Source organism: Euprymna scolopes, chromosome 31 (genome assembly GCF_053919585.1).
Source record: "Euprymna scolopes isolate OS-2025 chromosome 31, ASM5391958v1, whole genome shotgun sequence".
In the NCBI taxonomy this organism is placed as follows: Eukaryota; Metazoa; Mollusca; class Cephalopoda; order Sepiida; family Sepiolidae; genus Euprymna; species Euprymna scolopes.
In genome coordinates, this window is record NC_136512.1 from 77,423,892 (window position 1) to 77,446,172 (window position 22,281).

The following is a 22,281-nucleotide window of genomic DNA, read 5'->3' on the forward strand; positions in this document are numbered from 1 at the left end:
AGTTGATCCATTATTGTTTCCAGTCTAGCCACGAGGCTTTATAGATATCATCGAGCGAACTACACATTTCATCTACGTTATATTTGAAATTGATTTGGTTGTCTGTCAATAGAGAAAACCCTCTCAGCAAATCGGGGAATTCAATATATCCTGTGTTAATTTCATTTCAAGTACGATGTCCGCCGTGAATATCTACAGTTGGAATTGCAAATTTGCTTTTAACCACATTTACAAATAACACAATGAGAAACATATGTGGTTTCTTCGAACTACCGTTCTCATTTATATTAATATTATTTTTCAAACGTGACGCTTGTTCTATTCTACAATTTTTTTGTTTGTTTTTTCAGGTTTACCTTCTAAAACTCTGGAATCTTTCCCTTGAACTCAAGAAACTGCATTGGATTTTATTTATTCTATCCCTGGAAGAAACATGAACTCTTTCCGTCATCCATTGCGGTGTGCCTATTTACAATGCCTCCCCACGGGGCAAAGTTAGACACCAGGGTCGTTTTTTAACGTGGAGAAAAGGTACAAAAATAAAAAAAAAATTGTCTCAATCGTGAAGGACTTCTCCTCCACTGAAAGAAAACGAGAAATGGAAGTGCCGCATCTGAAGAACAGGTAGTACACTTTGATCTTGGCCAAAAAGCCATTGCGGTGTAGAAGGCACACATAATTCGCAATTTATTTATGAGTGGTGCATGAAGCGAGGATTATAATTTCGCCCATTGGGGAAAAAATAATATATATATATACACACTTTTCTATTTTTACTTGAAGTCATCTGGAGGCCACTCGATGGTTTGATTGGTTGGTTGGTTGTTTTTGTTTTACGGTATAATCAACGTTTTTCGGGTTATTTAATGCCGAATCCAAAGGGGGGACAGTCGGCGTATTCTAATGCCCCACTTACAGGGCCTCGATGGTTAGAGTTAATGAATGTAAACCTATAGTTTAGTAATCATTAATGTGTAAAGTGAATAGAATTTGACTACAATATATCGTATTAATTGGGGCGGCACAACAAAGACTTGTTTCATTTGATTTGAAAGCGAACAAGCTGTAGTCAACCAGGAAGCAGACCAGCGGAACCGTATTCAACAGGAAGACAGTTCTAGGAAAGAAGATTTGTTCGTTAATATGCGTGTAGATTTAGACAGAGTTGGAGTGTGGGCTAAATCGCATATGATCGTTGTAGCTTGTCAAATGTTCTGTGTGAAAGTTTGTCAATGGGGAATTACAGGTAAGACTTAAGTCGAGCACATTCCAGGCAAACTAGTAACTGAACTTTAAGAACTACTTTATGCAACTGTTTTTGCGAAGAAAAAGTTCAGTTGCTGAAAGACGGGAAGTATATATATATGCAATGTCGCATAGTCCACTACAAAATTCCGATCATTAGCTTTTCAACGAGCTTTCATTTGTTAAATTCTGATTTAATATCTATACAGATATAATGATATTGCAATGAACATAGGTTTGTTTTTCTGTGACGAAATATATGTAAAATTGCTGTTTTTTAAAACTTTTATAATACTACTTTATGGTTAAATATTTATGACAATTGGTAACAAAATTTATATTTTTAAACCAATAAAATATTCACAAATTTGCTTACATATATGTGTATATATATATATATATATGCATATATACATATAATATATATATATATATAGAGAGAGAGAGAGAGAGACAGACAGACAGACAGACAGACAGACAGAATCCTGGCAAGACAGCTTAAGTTTTGCTGCTTTGGGATGAATTTTGCTGTATGTATTCATTTATTTAATTGTTATATTTTTTGTTTGGTTGTCTTACCTTTTACATAACATGCCAGCGGTGTCACGGGAAACAGATGTTTTAAAGGAAAACAAAACTCGGCGAATATTTTAAGAAACAAAATATAAACATAATTTACATAAAAATATTTTTTAAACTATGCCATTTCGGGATATTTAAAAATTAAATTTCAAAGCGCAAAATTATTTCTGACAGATAGTGACTATTTTCACGAGTAAACATTTGAAGCCGCTTTTAAAGTATTCCGCTACTGAATCTAAAGTTTCATCATCTATTTCTTGGATATTTTAACTTTTGCAATCTTCAATTCTCCAAATGTGCGAGGTTCCCAGCATAGACGCGGTTTCAAAAATCTCTAGAGATAACAATCGAACAATAAAAAACTGTGCGGAAGCCACGGGAGATCTTACATTTGTACACACACACACCCACACACACACACCTATATATAACTTGGGAGAACTTGAGTGCCTACTAGACACTGTCCTCGAGTGTCTAAGGTCTCTCTGTACAGGGGTTTGCCAGAAGAATCTGGCATGAGGATACTTTTTCATAGAAGTAAACCCTGACCAAATATTCAAAATCACATAGTATTCGCAGCCCCATATAAGATCTCCTCACTACGGCTACTCCACAGCTTTTCCGAGGATTGGTGCACCGTCTCCAAGTGATATTACCTCAAGTAATAGCACAGATCTGGATACTCCGCCAGACTCAATATATTCTTGTCCTGGAATCCAGTAAGACCAAGAGACTAACATGAAAGATACACTACGACGTATAAAAATGGTTAATTGGGGAGAGGAAATTTATGTTCTCAATTTCTTTACCAACTCAGTGCTTGAGAGATAATGAGCTTTAATGGAACATTCGAATATCTATGTATCTCATATAGACTTCAAGTGTTAGCCCCTGGTTATGGGCCCCTTATATATATATATATATATGTATATATCACTATATATATACATATATATATATATATATATAACTATATATATAACTATGCATATATATAACTATATATATGTATATATATATATATAACTATATATGTTCATATATATATATATATATATATATATATATACATATAGTTAAATAAATATGTGTGTGTGGGTGTGTGAGTGTGTCAGATATAATGCTACTGCAATGATCATGTCATTGCTTTTCTGGGATAAAACTACGTGAAAGTTCGCTGTTTTTTTTTGTACTATTATAATAGTATTCTCTCGTTTAAGTTTTATGCCAATTGGTAACAAAACCTATATTTTCAAACCAATAAAATATGCCCAGTTTTGCTTACATTTGTATATATATTGTCATAGCAAGCCAGCGTTATTTTTGCTGGTTTTGGATAACTTTTGCTTCATTTTTTATTGGCTTAGTTGTCTCCTCTTTTACCTAAGGTACATGGTAATCACTGGAAACAGATTTCGTTAAGGAAAACAAAACTATTGGAAGGTTTCAACAAAAGAATCATAATGTAACTAAAAATAATTACAAAATTATGCCATTTCGGGATACTTAAAAGGCACAATTATTTCTTACAGATGATAACTATTTTCATGAGCAAAATTTTGAAGCAGTTTTCTAAAGTTTGCCTCTACTTTCACTAAAGGTTCCGAACTTATTTCTTGGATATTTTCACGCGTTGCATTCTTCAATTCTCCAAATGTGCGACTTTCCCAGCATACACGCGGTTTCAAAAATCCACGGAGATAAAAATCGAACAATGAACAATCGTGTCTCCCCAGAGGCCACGAGAGATCTCCAAAGCGTGAATCACATGATTACGAAATGCAGCTCGAACAACAATAATGAACGCTCTCGCCGTGTGAGCAATGACCTCATCTTGTTGCAAATTATTGATACCCTACTGATTCCTCCTCTGCGACGCTCAGGAAGAAAACTGTTATCAAACATATGAATGTAGCTGTCTAAACATACCGTCGCTGTCTCTTCTTCTTCAGAAATCAAAATCTCACTCTTTCTTAAATAACAGCAGCTACTTTTGGGCTGTGTAGTGGTCTCTGATGTAATACACGAGGATTTTCTGAAGCCAGGTATCGACAGCTTTGCTTGTTACCTCTACCACTGTGATAAAAATGGGCTTCATCACTCATTATAAGGTAAAATACTCGTTTTCTTCCAGCATGTCAAGCATTGCTTGGCAAAAAAAACAAAAAAAAAAAAACATCATTGTTGGTAATCCCGAAGATTCAATAATTGGACAGTCATTATTTTGTATGGCTGAAAAATTGCTCTTATGTAAGATTCGATGCACAGTGCTCTGACTTATTTGCAGTTCTGCAGTGTGTTGTGTAGCTGAGCGGATGCGACTTCTGGTGATCGCCTCTCTCACTCGATACACATTTCCTGATGTTCTGGCTGTTCTGGCAGGGCCGCGTGGTTTGGTTTTCTAAAATAACCCAGTCGGCCTCACTGCACTAACCTACTTAAGAGTGATATTGCGGCTTGATTCATTACTGTGGCGGCCGATGTTGAATCTTCACTTGAAGAGAGGTTCAGTTTCTGTCACTGATTCACCATTTTTCACGTAAGTGTCATAAGCAAACACAGGGTATTTAAGACTCCACGGTAGCATGAGGGTAATGAACTGAAACGGAAGCAATTCAAAATCAATAACTAAAACAAAATTCAAGATAAAAGATAAGTAAACTAAACGGCATCTTAAGCACGATTTGAAGACTATCCCTTATTCAAGGAGACCGAGGAGCCTTTTCACGTTACTCACTCTGAACAAACACACACACACACAGTCACATATATATATATGCATATATATATATATATATATTCCCGTTTATATATATATATATATATGCATATGCATATATATATATATATATATATATATATATATATATATATATATATTCCAATTAGAAATATTTCCAAAAGGTAAGAATAATTGAATTTCGACAAGAGTCGTTCGTAGTGTTTACTCAAAGAGAGCAAATCATATTTTTACTATTCTCTATGTATATACAGCCATATCTTGCTACAATACCGTTTCAATCATGTTTGAGTTCATCTGGACAGCTACATTAAAATACACAAATTGAACACGTTCCAGACTTTTTCAAATATGCCATAACTGGCGTGAAGCAAAGCTAAAGTACTTATGGGTAGAATTAATTACAAAAGTCAAATTTCCGTTAAAGAAGATGGGGGTGAACAGGATAATTATATATATATATATATATATATATATATATATATATATATATATATATAGATAGATAGATAGAGAGAGAGAGAGAGAAGAGAGACAGACAGCCAGAGATCAATAGATAGATAAATAGATAGATTGATGGATGGATGGGTGGATAGATAGATAGATAGAGAAATAGATAGTTAGATAGATAGATAGATAGATAGATAGATAGATAGAAAGATGTGAGTGTGTGTGCAGAGGAAAAGTTCAAGAAAATATATTTGTTATGCAGACAGAAAAGCTAAGGTGATCTCCATTTGTCTAAATAATGCCTTAATGGAAGACACCCTCCAGCTGTTTCGGCGTAATTCTTCCTTTCGCAGTGTGAACACCTATTTCACTTCCTTCTTAAAACTATCTAAATGATATATCAAATTATTTTTTTAACCCACACGTCCATTGTGTTATGATTCTTTATATTTAGTATACTTACCTTTAGGTGTATGAGCCAGTCGACTATCTATTGTTTTATTCGGTAGCGCCCCCGCCTTTTTTTTTTTTGTGGAGATAGCGGATCAAATTTCTTTTGTTAACGTTTACGTACTGCATTGCTAAATCTACGTGTTTCAAACAGACGCGGAAGAAACAGATTTTTGGTTTATCTGCGTCCACGTATTTTTAAAAGATGTTATGTCTGTTGTGTTTCCTGCTTCTTTGGGAATACCATTTCCGTCGCAAAATAAGTTTTAATGGATCGATGTAAAGTACAAAAGAACAAAACTTTTCTCATATTTCATTTTATTCAATGGAACTTCTGAAAAAAATCACGTGGCTATTTGCTTGAGGTTAACATTTGATTTCTCAATGAGATAATACGCATTAGAATATTCCACAAAAGATTTCTCTACTTCGCAAAGGTTGAGTTTGCAAAAAAAATGAGGAAAATCATTGTTCTTCTTAATAATGTTCTATTAAAAAAAAAAAGCACCTTTAATTTCAGGACGCATTAAATGGACGCAAGGAAGGAAGATTCGGAGTATGTTTTTGCTGGTGTTCCAACCGACAACGATACATATAAACTGCTTATTTATGTTTTTTATGTATACACACATCGACACCTATTTTAGAATACACTTGGCGAATCACATATCAGAACGTTAACACTCATCAAAGAGATTCATTATAGAAACACACACGTGATATATACAGACGTGTATATATATATATATATATATATATATATATATATAAAACAAAGTCTAGTATCTGTATAGTATCTGTAGGAACAAAGTCTAGTATCTGTTTAGATAATATACTTCACCTTTTTTTTACCTCAACCAGTTGAAAAGATATCCGACTGGACTGAGTCAATTTTCGTTTTACTTCCTATATAGGATGCCCCTTTTCTGGGGAAAGGACAACTGGATTTTATACACATAAAAAGTCGACTGTTTGTCTACTCTGTCCTCGTGGGGAGACAAGTAAATAAGGAATATTTGAAACTTAGAATTTGCAGTGTTTATAGTTCAGTACAATAAACAATATACGATACAATCACCTTAGCACACCAGTTCTCGCCGGATCAAAAGTTAAGTAACGATAAACCAGGCCAGTGCCAGATGGGTGACTATTTGGGAAGACTAGGCGCTGTATGTGCCGCGCCAATTCGTACAAATGTCCAGGTAAATGTTTAGAATTGCGTTTAACTCACGTATCGAGATACACCCCTCACTCAAGACGGAAAGCAATGCCAATCTACCAGCTTTACTTCTCTTTCCAAGATTACCGTAGCTTTATATTTAGCAGAATGTGATCGCTGACGTGGTTTAAACAGCAGAACCACTGCAGCTTGCGTAGTTCAGCCACGATTACATACAGCCCAAGCTTGAATTTTAAATGCATATCGATCTGTCACAATTTATTTAAAACAAGTAACGATATGTCAAGCTTATTTTTGAATCTGTATACTAGCCTGGGTTCCTGGCGTTGCCCGGGTATTCGGAAGTGTATGTTGAGCAAAAAGAAAACAAATGTGGTAGTAGTAGGCAGGCAGGTAGGCAGGCTCGAGACCGTACGGCGAAGAGGAAAAAACGTGAAACAAATCGTGATATCTTTGCCGTAACGTCCATCGCCAAACTGGAAGTGTCGAACGTTTAAATTAAGGCTAGTTAATAAAAAAGAGGAATGGTTTTCGGAAATATATGCGAAAAAGCGACCCCTTTTTGTAAAAAAAATGTTCAGTTGAGGGTGAAGATATTAATGTTTTAAGCCAATTTTTCGATATTTGTCCTCCGAAGGGCCGCTTTAAAAACTATACCGATCTCGAGAAAATCCGTCCCCTCCGTCGCAAATTTTTGGTATACATACATACATACATACATTTAAATATACAGGTGAGATTTATATGATAGATGTGTTGTACTGTTACGTTTGAATTTGACATTTTCAGAGGTCTATCACTCTCTACTTAAAGTAGATGTGTCTAGTTGTCTTTCTAATTTATAACTGACATCGGCGTGTCGGGTATATATTTCAATATGTTTATTTCTTTACTAAAGTTAAATGTGATATTTTCTTTAAACTTCATGCTTAAGTATTAAATATGTATTTTTTTTCTGAAAGACCATATAAATGTAGCATCTATAAGGCAATTAAACTCTCCTAATATTTGTCTTTCTTTGTCGACTTTGAAATAAGTTGGATATAAAGATAATGTCCACTTAGATTTACTTGGCATGTAAATAATAGTCGTATCTTTAGAATATGTTTTTCTTTTCATTCACGTTATTTTCTTAGTCGGTTAAAAGAATTATATGTTTCTTTTACTTACGATGGAAAACAATGTATTCTCTGGGAGGCATTTATATTTTCGCAGTGAATGTTCGGAAAGTGGACATAAAAAACATTTATAGCTGCGTCGCTAGCGTTATTTAAGAAAGAATAGCCCTTCAGGCTGTCAGTGTGCGCTGGTGGGTGTCAAATACTATCCGCTTTTTATTTAGAGTATCTATCCTTCTTGTTTGGTTAGATTACTTATCGTTCGGTGAGATTACAAGGTTTCAGTGCATTAAAAGTGGCGAATATATAGAATAAACATATATGAAAAGTATACGTTATTACAATACGTTACAAGGTCGTTAACATAAGTATTACCGATTTCCTCATTGCATTTCACGTCATTAATATAAAAGCGATAGAAGACGCAGCTGGGAAAGAATGGAATTACAAAGGAACATTTTTATGATAGTTAAAAACAGAAAAGGAAAGAAAATACAAATATGGTTGTATTAAAGGAGAGCGGTTGTGTTATCAGTGGAATTGCACCGGAGAGTAGCGACGTTCGATAATCTTTTTTTTATATAAACATTTAATCGTACTTCTACAGTTTAATCAAGACATTAAAAATGAAAATATCGAAAAAGGTTTAAATTTTACGTATCTGTTTTGGACTGAATATCCCCGGAAAAATTTCACTTAATTTGATCGAGTAGGGGTTTTCTTTAACAGCAAAAAAAAAAAAAAACACGTGTTTATGGGAGCGCGTTGAAGTCAGCCATAATGAAATTTATGGAGACGCCACGGGGAAATTACTCTAATTAAAGTGCCGACACCCCCTCCCCATATTTAATAATAGCTTCCTAGAAATCGAACCATTTGCTCGGTATCATAACACATTGTTTTTCACTGAACAAAAAAAAAAACTAATTGATGAAATTAAGTGAATTTTTTTATTTCAGAGAACTTCGTTCCATAACGATACGTACAGTTGAAAGTTTTTTTTTTCGATATTTTAAATTTTAATGTCTTGATTAAACCGTACCAGTACCGATTTAACAGGTTGCCTTTAGAATCATTCAAATATGTCTAGTACCTACCAACTTACAACGGGTGAACGAGAGAAATAGAATTTGATAATAAATTGAAAACAGACAATATATAGAGGATTCAAAAGACATTTTTTATGAATAGGAACTAGAACATAGAACTAGGATCTAAAGACAAAGTGTTCACAATTGAATTATACATAACATTATGAGACATTGCTGTACATCCCGCCCTTTATTTAATTTTATAGTGAGATGAGGGTCAATCCTTGCGAATGCGATCGGAAACATTAGGCATGTGGAAGTAACGGTACCTTTGACCATAGCTGACAAAATTGTAACACTATACTCTCCATCAATATATATATATAACTTTTTTTATTCGAAATTACATAGCGATATATGTACTAATATTACATTTGAAAGAACACTAGATTAGTCACAATAATCCTGAATTATATCAACCTAAAATTAGTAACAGGAAGTATATTTTCGTCATCTGAGAACAAGTTTTAAGTATGATCAATAGATATATTTTTTAGAAGGGTAGAAACATAAAAATACCATCTATTTACTTAGTTTACAAATTTGTCAATTAGCTGCTATTTTGCGTTATACAGAAAATAGTAATCATACACCACGCATTATTAATATATATTTATATAGTGGCAAATCTTTGCTGGATTCATGTATAAAACATCTGTATCATATGTAGAAATATGTCGGTAATTTCAGATGCAAACAGTTTATTTCAAATTGCCGGCATATTTTTAATACATTTGTGAATATGGAGAGTCATTTATTATTTTAAATAGTTTAATTTTAAATCGTTTTATATATCCGTCGATAGCTCAAACGATATATATATATATATATATATATATATATATATATATATATATATATATATATATTTATATATCTTCTCTTCTCTATATAAATAAAATGAACTCATGTTTTCCCGTCTGATTTTGACATTAATAGGATTAAAAATCAAGATATTTCATGCAAATATAATATGCACAAACGGCAGAACAATATCTGAGGTGAGTTATAGGCTTATTATTTCTCAAATTTCTCGATAATCTTAGATTTCTATACGTTTTCTGCTGAGAAGTCACGGCCAAAATCGGTTAAGATCAATGGAAGTGGTAAAATATTTTCTCTCTAAAAAATTCCTCCTCCCCCTGCCACCACGTAACACCGTTTGGGGATCGTTCACAAGGAACAGTTGAGAAGAGAACACCGGTTTGGCTTCGTAGTCTTTCATGTGAAGTTATTTAAAATCACTAAACTAAGCTGCAGTGCTCTGTGGCGTAGTGGTTAGCGTGCTGGACAATTCACATTATATTTTCCCGTTCGCGCCGACCTACCGTAGTCGTTTTTTTTTTTTCCTAAACAACTGGAATGGACTTTTCTTGGTGGCCGAATTGTTAACGTTGCAGATGCTTTTTTTTTGTTTTTTTCACACTTTATTTTCCTACTTTTACTCATGACTCCGGGTTTGATCCTTCCGACTTACCTACCATTACATTTTTTAACCCCCCCCCCGTCCCGGAAACAAACACTCGGGCAACGCCGGGTACCCCCGCTAGTATATAATAAATTCCACAACCAAACAACGTCGCAGCTTATAAGAGCCATGACAGTCAACGGACCAGAAGTCCAATATGCGAGTTTCGCCCCCATTTGGAACTCCGAAGTCAGGATTCGAAACCCGAGCCTCTTGCATGCGAGGCAAGCACTCTACCAACTAAGAAAACGCCCCGCACACAATAATTTCTATTAACCAACACAGATCAAGCAAACCGCCCCGAAATCCGACGGTGAAATGAACCTACTTCGTCACGACAAGGGACGTGGCCATCCAACCAGTCAACAAACCAAGCGGATGTCTCACAAGTAAGAGTTTTTAACTCAAAAGGACGACGCCATCCACCAATGCTAACCAAACGAGCAACTTATAATAGGATTTTCAGAATGTGAGAGATTGTGTATAATGAATTGTCTAACTGATGATACCAAATGAGGGCGACACTCGAGTCTTCGACTTCCTGTTCGTTGACTGTCATGGCTCTTGTGAGCTGCGACGTTGTTTGGCTGTGGAATTTATTATATAGAATCTCTCACATTCTGAAAATCATATATGTATATATATATATATATATATATATATATATATATATATATATATATACATACATATAATCAACAGCAGTGTAGTGAATGCCTTGATTCAAATATTAATTTTCCATACTAAAAAGCTATTAAATCATGAAACATGAATAATCAATTTAACGTGACTATACTGTTGTTCTTTTATATATGCTGGGTTGTTATATTTTACATTGAACTTTTAAGCAAAATAGATTTGTATACACAAAGTGTGAAATATATTTGAAAAAAAAAACATTTTACCAACAAAACACACACACACACACACACACATATATATATATATATATATATATATATATATATATATATATATATATACCTATATATTTGTATATAAATATAAATATTAACGGTCTGCGTTAACACTGGTCGCTTAATGAAAACACCTTCAGTAAATATATATATATATATATATATATATATATATATATATATATATATATATACTATAATAATTAAATACCTTCAGACACTAGTGTTTCATCCTTGCGGTAATCTTCAGTGCAGGGTGTCACTATTAACACCAGTCAAACGATTCGAACCCCGCAACACGAGATATCTCTGGCTCGATTAGCGAAGACCGTATCAATTCGGCTACCATTAACCGCGTGAAATGACGTTGAATTTAAACATTTTAATGTTAATTTTTTATTTACGTACATCAAACAGTGATCTAATCGTGATACGATGATCTATGCATAAGAGCTAAATTGACCGACTTCAATTCAACATATATATATATATATATATATATATATATATATATATATATAAAGCTGAACGTCTGTGGATGTGTGTGTGTGTCTGGTCACGAATAGGCTCCTATATATTTGACTTATAGGAAACTGATCACATATAATGATAGAAGATGTATCGAGACAGAGGAATGGCTATGTTTGATCTGGCATAATTATGATTCATTTAAATTGTGGGGTCTGAGTAAAAAAAAAAAAAAAAAAAACGTTTACACATGTTTTTGATATTGATGTACATAATAATACTTTGATAAGTATGTTTTAACTTAAATAGGGATGGTATAATAAAATTGTGGGGTCGGTTTTCGCGCCTGGCATCCAGAATGGAAATAGGCACACACTTTAATAAAGACTTTTCACATCTATATGCGTAAGTATACTTTGATAATTATGTTTCAGTTTGAAGAAATATGGTATAATAAAATTATGGGGTGTTCGTTTGCGCCTGACCTCCATAGAATGGAAATATGTCACAAAGTTTAACAAGGTTTTTTTTTTATATAGATCCACAGAATATTGTGTTTCAATGTGAACAGGTATGGTATAATAAATTATGGGTATTATCTATTTTATTTTTACTTTCATCATATTTTGCTTTGGTTTTGATACCCCGAAATTTTAAGCTATCTCTTTAACACCCTTTCTTTTCATAACCTATCATACTTGGATACATCAGCGCCCATTTTCTGTAGGCTGTTTTTAGACCCCGTCAACGACGGGTACTTTTGCTAGTATATATATATATATATATATATATATATATATATATATATATATATATATATATATATATATATATATCACCAAAGAGAGTATGGGGAAAACGTTAAGACTGGGATTAAGATAAAAGGAGAGAAGTGATAAATAAAAACGGTAGTTTATTAGGGAGAGACACGCGTACGGATAATATATCCTTAAACAATGATGCACACCACTATGTTCATGGATGGATATACGTAGTGTGTGCGCATATGCTTCAATAAAAAAAGGAAGAAGAGGCGCGTAAAGAATGTCCATCAAATGACCATCTAGGGACCTATCACAAAAATCTTCATTTTTCAAAATGGCCTCTGGTAATGGCGATATCTCCCCAAGGAATCGTTCAATTTTAGAGAGAATTTCAGACACCGCCAGTAGCAAATAGCTTGACATTAAGCCAGGTCGCCTGCCAAATCTGATTCTCATTCTGAAATGGCCTAATCTTTTAGAACTGACTGTAAATTGTTTTACAATACTTTTCAAAGTGCCTCCAAAGTTATGCTGTTTTTTTTTTTTCATTGAAACTGTCTTAGGTTCATTTTTTGAATAAACCGATACGCTAATTCGTACAGCCATGTACATACATTGTGCGCGAGAGAGCAATTTTTTTAGTAGCGTTATTATTCACACTCGCATAAAAACTATAGATTTTAATATCATAAAATTCCTTATAATATATTCTGCAGATTGTTAATTTAAGTAATAAATGTTCGTTAACTATGTTATCATTCCTACAAAGGTTACTATATATTTTTTTCATTCAATGTATGAAATGTTCTTGTCTAATACAAAATATTGCAGTGTAATATTTGCATTGTTGTAATAGCATGCTCCCACGCTAATGTATTATCCGGTGTGTACCTTTTTTGTTTAATGAAATTGTTGTTCACCTGAAACTTAATAGGCGGTTGTTCCTTAGCAAACAGCAAATTACAATGCACATGTAATATATATAATCAAAACGTATAATTCTGATAATGATGTGCCTATCGTTGCCTTATCAGTTTATAGCACCGTGAAACAAAACGACGGTCATCTCTGGTCATTTGAATATGAACATAGTAAACCCATTGATTAAATATTTTTTAATTTAGGATTAGCCACGTTTTTTTTTCTGGCATGTTTGTAGCTTACTTTTGAAGAAATAAAAGCAATAGTGACACGCCATCAAAATGCGGGTAAGGTGGCACACGTTTTTTTCGATGGCAATTCCGTGTTATTCATTTATTAAAACCTTAAAATATGAATACAGTACATAGAAAAATGCCTCAACAAAAGACATAAAGATAAAATGTTTTATCAGGAATCTTTTATTACACTGAAACACCTTTAAGTTGCCATACAGTTTTTGAATCTATTTTGTTCATACGCAATATATATTCATAATTTAAGCATGTGATTAAGTAAATTTTGAATTGGATTCTCCACTTCCAATATAATATGAAGCAACAACTACGATATGTTTAGAGCAATGAAAAATAATAAACAATAATAATAATAATAATGATAATAATAATAAGAATAATAGTAATAATAATAATAATAATAACAATAATAATAATAACTCCAATAATAATAACTCCAATAATAATAATAACAATAATAATAATAACAGTAACAATGATAATAATATCAATAATAACAATAATAACAACAATAATAATAACACTAATAATAATAATAATAATGTTAACAATAATAACAATAATAATAACAACAACAACAATAATAATAATAATAACAATAATAATAACAATAATAATAATAACAACGATAATGATAATTATAACATTGGTCGAAATAAAAACAAGATCAATATTTATAATGATTATGATAAAAACATTAATATAAATACTACTGTTGCTATTACTACAACAACTAATAAAAATATTACCAATAATAATTACAATAGTAATGAAATCATTAATAATAACAATAATAATTAGACCAAAGTAGTATTATTAAGAATAACAAAAAATGATTTTAATAAAAACATTAATGCTAATACTACTATTACTACTACAACTACAACTAACAATAGTAATAAAATTAAAATAATGATAATAATAATAAAATAATAATAATAATAATAAAAATGATAATAGTAAACATTATCTTGCAATATTCAGAGTTGATTAATTGTGATTGATAATCACATGTCTTAGCAAGGAATTGAATGTGGATTCATAATGTGTAAGTTTTCATAGAAAATCCAGACCTTTTCTCTTAATTCGAATTATAAAATAAAAGTTTATGCCTGGGTATTTTGATCAATAGTCATTAGAAGCGCAATATCAATTCTCAATGAAAGCAGTGAAAGCATGTATATATATATATATATATATATATATATATATATATATATATATATATATATATATATATATACACATATATACATATGTATATATAAATATGTTGAATATGAAAACTAGTGGCTTCTTTAAAATGATAGCTCAGAAAAAAGAAAAGATGTCGTATTTAACTAAACTTGTATATATATATATATATATATATATATATATATATATATATATATACTTGTATATATATATTTGGTAAAACTGGTAATCATTAATACCCGGAAGAGTGTGCTTAATACTATTGCAGAGCAAATATGTGTTTTATTTTTTTATTAGCGTTTTATCTGTTTGGTTACATATGTTTCAGATGTTGGACCCTGTTTACGATCTAGCAGCCTCGTCAGACCTTACAAAAATGGTTGGTTAGTATTAGGAAGCATTGTTCTTAGGAGGAATACGGAAAAGAGAGGGGGGTTGAGGTAGAAGATAATAGACGGGGGAAGGCGGGTAATGACAATATTTCAGATTTGAAGTTTAAAGTATTAGGTTGTATTGTGTGTATGGGGATAGCAGATTCAGATGGGTTTGGGTGGAGATATGTGGATATATTGATGGGGAGGGGGGGAGAGGATGGTAAATAGAAACGAAAAAGGAGAGGGGGTAATAGGAGAAGGGGGAAAGAGTTTCAATTTTGGGGTTTTAAAATTTGAGTACTTTTTTTTCCTGTTCGATAATGTATATTAATTAGATGAGAGGGAGAGAAAGAGAGAGAGAGGAAGAGGGAGAGATAGATATGAGGAAAGGGAGGGAGACGGAGAGGGAGAGAGAAGGGGCTTAGTATGGCTGTCATTTTTGGCAGTTACAGAGTTACATGGTCGTTGTTCCTTTCATAGTGGATTGTTTTTAAACAGTTAAGAGTTAATACATACGTTGACGCACGCATAAGAGCGTATAATACATATACATACATATTACAGGCCAATGTGTAGACACATAGGCACATACATATAAAAACAATGCACATGGGTCTACCTGCAGCCATATACACACATACACGCAACTCTCGTACACACATATATATACTCGCATATATATAAAAATATATTACATGCTCACACATACATAAGCATACACACGCCCATCCGAGTACATATACGTTGATATGCAGATCTCTAGTAAGAAGTAGATGCATACATACACATACACATACATATACATACAAGTACACACATACGCACGGGCTCATGCACACATATACGTAATTACCTAAAAATATATATTTATAAAATATAAATTTGTAGACCCTCATGGGCATATATATACATATATATATATATATATATATATATATATATATATATATATATATATATATATATATATATATATATATATATATATATACACAAATATATGCATATCTACGAATGCACATATACACATACGCATACCGGCATGCATACATCTATGCCTAGTAAATAAAGTAAAGTTCGGATAAATAAATAATAATAATAAATAAATAAGTGAGTACATGGTTTAACTTAGTTGTTATTTTAGTTAACACTGCGGGGGTTATATAATGTATATATTGTCAGTAAATCCCTACTAACGCCATTCGTAAACACTGCAGATTTTTATACACAAGATACGGATACTTTGGTTTCACCCTATGTGATTGATTCGTCAAGTTATAGCACAGCCGTTTATTTCCCGCCCGGCGATTCGAAAAATAATAAATGTTCACTGACCACCTTCCGGCTATTTTCATTGGTTTACACCAGAACGAACACTTATTCCAGAATACAATCCTATACACTAAAACGAACGATCAAGATGCTATCCAACATGGCGTCTACATATAAACATTTACTTAGCGGCGGGGATTAATTAGTTCTCTCTCTCGCTAAATGTGTTCTAGAGAGAGCGACAGAGAGGGAGAGAGGAGATGTATATATGTTCTGTTCACATTTGACCTTAGTGTCGAAGCGATCGAAACATAGATAGATAGATAGATAGATAGATAAATGGAGCGCTTACTTAGCCGCTCGGAATTAATTACTTCTCTCTCTCCCCCTCTCTCTCTTTCTCAATGTGTTTACCGAGAGAGAGAGAGACAGACAGACAGACAGACAGAGATAGAGGGGCATACAGTGTTAGAGATACAGACACGTATCAAAAGCGACAAAGTAAGTTTACAGAACGCAAACAGAGCGTATTCACAAGTAAACAAAAAAACTAATGCACGTGAAGAGTGTTAGATAAAAATACATCCCTTTCTTGTAAAAATAGAACGTTTATACAGTTTAACAATTGCAGATTTGCCCTTTCTAGATACCCTCGAACCCAGTTATCACAAAAAGGACTCGTTTGGTCGACACTGGTCATACATCGTAAACAGAAGTTAGTTTATATTTACGTTATTATTTAAAACGTCAACCTGTGATAAAATATAATTAAACTCCATTACGTCAAAAGAAACAATGCAAGATGACGTAATAAAATGATGACGTGTGTTTTATTTTATAAAAATAATAACATAGGACAAAATAAAGAAAATGCTGGTTTGGTTCTCGAAACAAATTAACGAAAGATGAAGTTAAATATTGAATTCTTATGGAGACGCAGAAACAAGGAAGCAGCGTTTCCGTGCATCATCATATGCATCCGAGAACAATGGAAAAAAATTAAAATCAAACTAAAATCTTATTTGTATTGTTTACTGTTTTAAACTTAAAATTATAAATATAAAATATTTAAATTTTAAATCAAAACACATTTAATCGTTTTAGGTCTTTATTTTTAATTTCTTTTTTTTTTAGTTGTGATACAGCGTATTTTTTGTATTGTTCAATGTGTTAAATTTAAAATTATCAAATAAAAAATATGAATCATGAAATAAAACCATTTATATTATTTTATTTGTTACACCATGCGTTTAATCTATATCGCGTTGTCGACCCAAAGTGTTTCTTTTTTGAGATAACAGGGTTAGGGTTACTTGTACAACTAAACGGCAAAAGCAGAAAATTTATCAGTTATGGATACCTTTTAATAAATAAACAATAAACGGATATTATTCTCCACTGGTTTTATTTTATCATAATATTTAGGATATAGTTTTTTTCTGGAATCCTTGACACGCAATTTTTATAAACCATCTGGACATTTTTAGTAAACGTTTACGTTTGCTTGTAAGTTTTCATTTGTTTTTGGGTGGGGGATTCTATCGTCACAATCGTTAATTAAATGTACATGTTCAATCGTGTTTGTATTTATATTAGCTATTACTTCGATAAAGACACAAAGTCGACCACACAAACTGAAACAATCATTCTTGGGAGAACAAAAACTAAAAAGTACTTATTTCTTTATGTAATACTTGCATGTTGACACGACGTTCACAATATGGGTAAACACCACGGTATACTAAAATCTGAAATATAAATGTGGCTGCTGCCTCCCTATTAATTCTTTATTTTTTTCCATCTCTACACCTGGGCTGACTACCCTGTCTATATTTGTGTTTTCTCACGGTGATACTTTATATTTTGTATTATTTTTATGGCTGGGCCATGCTCGATTTCCATACAGGTGTTGTGGGTTTCTTTGGCAGCAGCAGCAACAACAACAAAAACAACAATTACTACAACAACCGTGCCTTCCTTTTTTCGCAGGGTGGATGGGTGGGAAGGCTTCCACTGGGCAACGTCGGTTAATTGGTACTGCTAGTATATATATATATATATATATATATATATATATATATATATATATATATTAAATTGTAATTCAATGAATTTCAAAAAACTCTCATTGAAATGAAATGAAGTGGTTGAGTTTCATATCCAAGAATTTTTATTATTCTAAGCAAGACAAAGAATGTTTTAGAAAGTTTATCTCCTTAACCTATAGGGTTTCGATGTCTACCATCTCATCAGAGGAGTGAAAATATTAGCAAATAGTTATAAAGGTATGCACCCTATTTGCTAAAGTCAGTGAGACATGGAAAGTCAAAGTGAAAACATTATATTTATCAGAAGTTCTGTGGCAGGAGTATTTGTAGAAAAAGGATATGACTGTTTTTGTTGATCCAACTTGTTTGGTAAAATCCATATTATATTATATATATATATATATATATATATATATATATATATATATATATATATATATATATATATATATATACTAGCATGGGTTCCCGGCGTTGCCCGCGTGTTTGGAGGTTCACGCTGAGCACAAAAACAAAACGGAAAAAAAACGGTCAGTTTTTTTAAACTTTGACCCCTATTATAACACCTTAACATTTATTGTTTTGGCATCAAATCAGGTTATTAAGTTAGATCCATGTCCAAGGAACCTATATAAAAAATTTCAAGTGTTTAGACCCAGAATTGTCGGAGGAGTTTCTCAAAGGTCAAATCGTTAAACTTTGATCCCCCTAATCGCCAAATCCCTGGCCGAAAACCTATCACATCTATTTTCCCAAGTCTCGGTACCCTGTATATACAATTTCCAGTCTGTAGACTTAGAATTGGCGGAGTTATTGCGTAGCGAAATGTACACAGACACACAGATACACACACAAACCCGTTCACCTTTATATATATATATATATATATATATATATATGTGTGTGGGTGTGTATATATATATATTAAACATAGATTTACTGATGTATACACATATATATGTATATGTACAAGCACACATATACATACATAAATATATATCACACCCGCACACGCACACACTGACACTCGCACACTCCTTCACACACATACACAGACACACACGCATATCTATATCCATCTCTCTCTCTCTCTCTCTATATATATATATATATATATATATAATTAAAGGGAGAGAGAGAGGGAGAGAGAGATGATTGTAGTAGATTCCGATTATATTTCTAGTCACTTTTCCTAGACAATTTCAAAAGTTCACACAAAATATCAGATTTCGTATCGTTTTCCTTCCTCCTGTCATGCAAACCATACCGACGTCAGACCAGTCAAAATGGAACCCTTCAATTTCCCATTTGTCATTTCTTGGATATCATCATTTAGGATCGAGTTCAAGTTACGAGAGCTCATAGAAAAGAATGACGTATGATTTTTGTTTTGTTATATATTCGAATCACTTAGATATTATAAAAGCGGTAAAAATTCGAAGTGATTATTCTCCATACGTTTGTGGGTAGAGTGTAAAGATCTCGTAAAATCATGCTCTGTTAATGTGGACGCTTCCAGTAAAAAAATATGTTTTTCTTCAGAAACTCTTTCTTTCAAATCAATGCTTCGTGTTATCTCTTTAAAGTATAAAAGAAACATGTATTCACTCCAAATATACTGTTTTTTAAAATATATTTCTTAGCAAATAATAGGAAGTATTAATACATACTTATTTAGTATTTTTGTGTATTCTCTTTTTCGTGTGCCGTAAACAGCATTATAATTCGATCAAATTGCTTGTTATAGCTTAATAACAAAACGTACCATACAAACCTACACTAATTACAATGCTTCAAGTGAACTATAATACTGCTGCATTATATTGTGCATATATATATATATATATATATATATATATATATATATATATATATATATATATATAGTGCTCCCTATTTTGAGTTGAGCATTTTGGGAAGTGATATATAAACTGCCATAATTATTTATTAAGCGACGCTCTTGGTGTAAAACAAATCGACCGGGGTCATTTGGAGGATATTTAATCTTTACCCACACTTCACCAACCGTATAACCTAATGATGAGAAGCCTTGACTGTCATTTGCGCGGTCGGGTTTTGATCCTGGCTAGAGGCAGTTGCCTGTCTAGCCACACTGAAGAGCTGTGAAACAGCGAAACAGTAATGTATATGGATGACTATATATATGTATATATATGTATATATATATATGTGTGTGTGTGTGTATTAGTTGGTAAGAATGTATGCTAGAATTTTAAATTTTGATATCAAATATGTGATTTTCACATAAGTTTTCGTTGTAATACCTTCATTTTATGTATCATTTTCAAAGGAGTATTTCGCTTTATGTAATAGTTTAAAGTACAGATGTGCTTCGTCATCCTTCCCACTGAAAAAATACTGCTTGTTTATATTTATATTAATTGAAGATGATCGCAGAACTACAATCTCTTGTAGCCCCTCAACGTAAATACCCTCGACAAACCCGACAAGTAGCAAACTCATACCACTACACAGTTGAGAACCCCTAATACAAGAAAGTCTTCAACTCTAATAGTTTCCCAGAACTGCAAGACTTTGGACTTCCCATCCGAGTCCGAATTCCCAGATTATACTTGCATGCAGAAATTCAAGTGGAATGAGAATAGACATCTTGATGCTAATTTGTTCCCTGCAATATTATCCTAGTTAATAACCCCCTACATAAGATTGACATTATTCCAGGTTTGAAATGGAAATGCAATACAAAATCAATCGTTTTAAAGCAATTAAGCTTTCCTTTTAGAACATTGAATACAAAATAGAAAAAAAAATCTTATATCAATTCAACCTAGGCTAGAAAATCTCCTGAAACAGCTAGCGATATAAACGAAGCCTTAATCCCAGGAACAACTACTGAATACACGTCACAATAGTTGTTCGAGAAATTTTGTGGTGGCGACGATAGTCTTGAAAATCGTGAGCATAGTGGTTGGTCATCGGATGTAAACAACAATAATTTAAAAGCCTTAGTTGAAACCATTACATGCACAACTGTTTACGAACTTGCTTCTGAATTGAACGTAACTGATACAGTGTTTCTAATCACCCAAGAGAATTTGGAAAGACAAAAGAACTTGACAAATGGTGCCTCATGATTTGAATGACAACCAAAAGAAACGCCGTTATGAAAGTTAACTCTCCCCTTCTTTTACGCAACAAGAACGGCCGGTTACTCGACCTGGATGTGATTTGTTATTAAGTGGGCATTTTACTAAAACCGATGACGATCAGGTCAATAGTTAGACGCCGACGAAGCTCCACAACACTTTCCCGACTCCAGAATTGCTCCAAAATAAGGCGATGCCGACTGTTTTGTAGTCTTGACCGGTGTACAGAGACAATTACAGCAAATTATTACTGTAAAAAAATAGATAAAATGCATCAGAATTTTAAAGACCACCAACCAACATTCGTCAACAGTAAAGACCCCTATTCTTTCTTAACGACAATGCCTTACTGTTCGTTGCTGAACTAGCTATGCAAAAGTTGAACGAATCGAATTATGAACTCTGGTTCAACCGCCATACTCTCCAGACCTCTAATCTTCCGATTATCACTTTTTCAAGCATTTTTACAACTCTCTGTCCCAGAAATGCTTTAAAAATACCTAAACGATATCAAAATCGCCTTCAGGGACTTCATCGCCATCAGAACGCAAGATCTTTACGTAACTGGCAAAAACACACTTGTCTAGCTTTAGCAAAATTTTGTCGATTCTGAT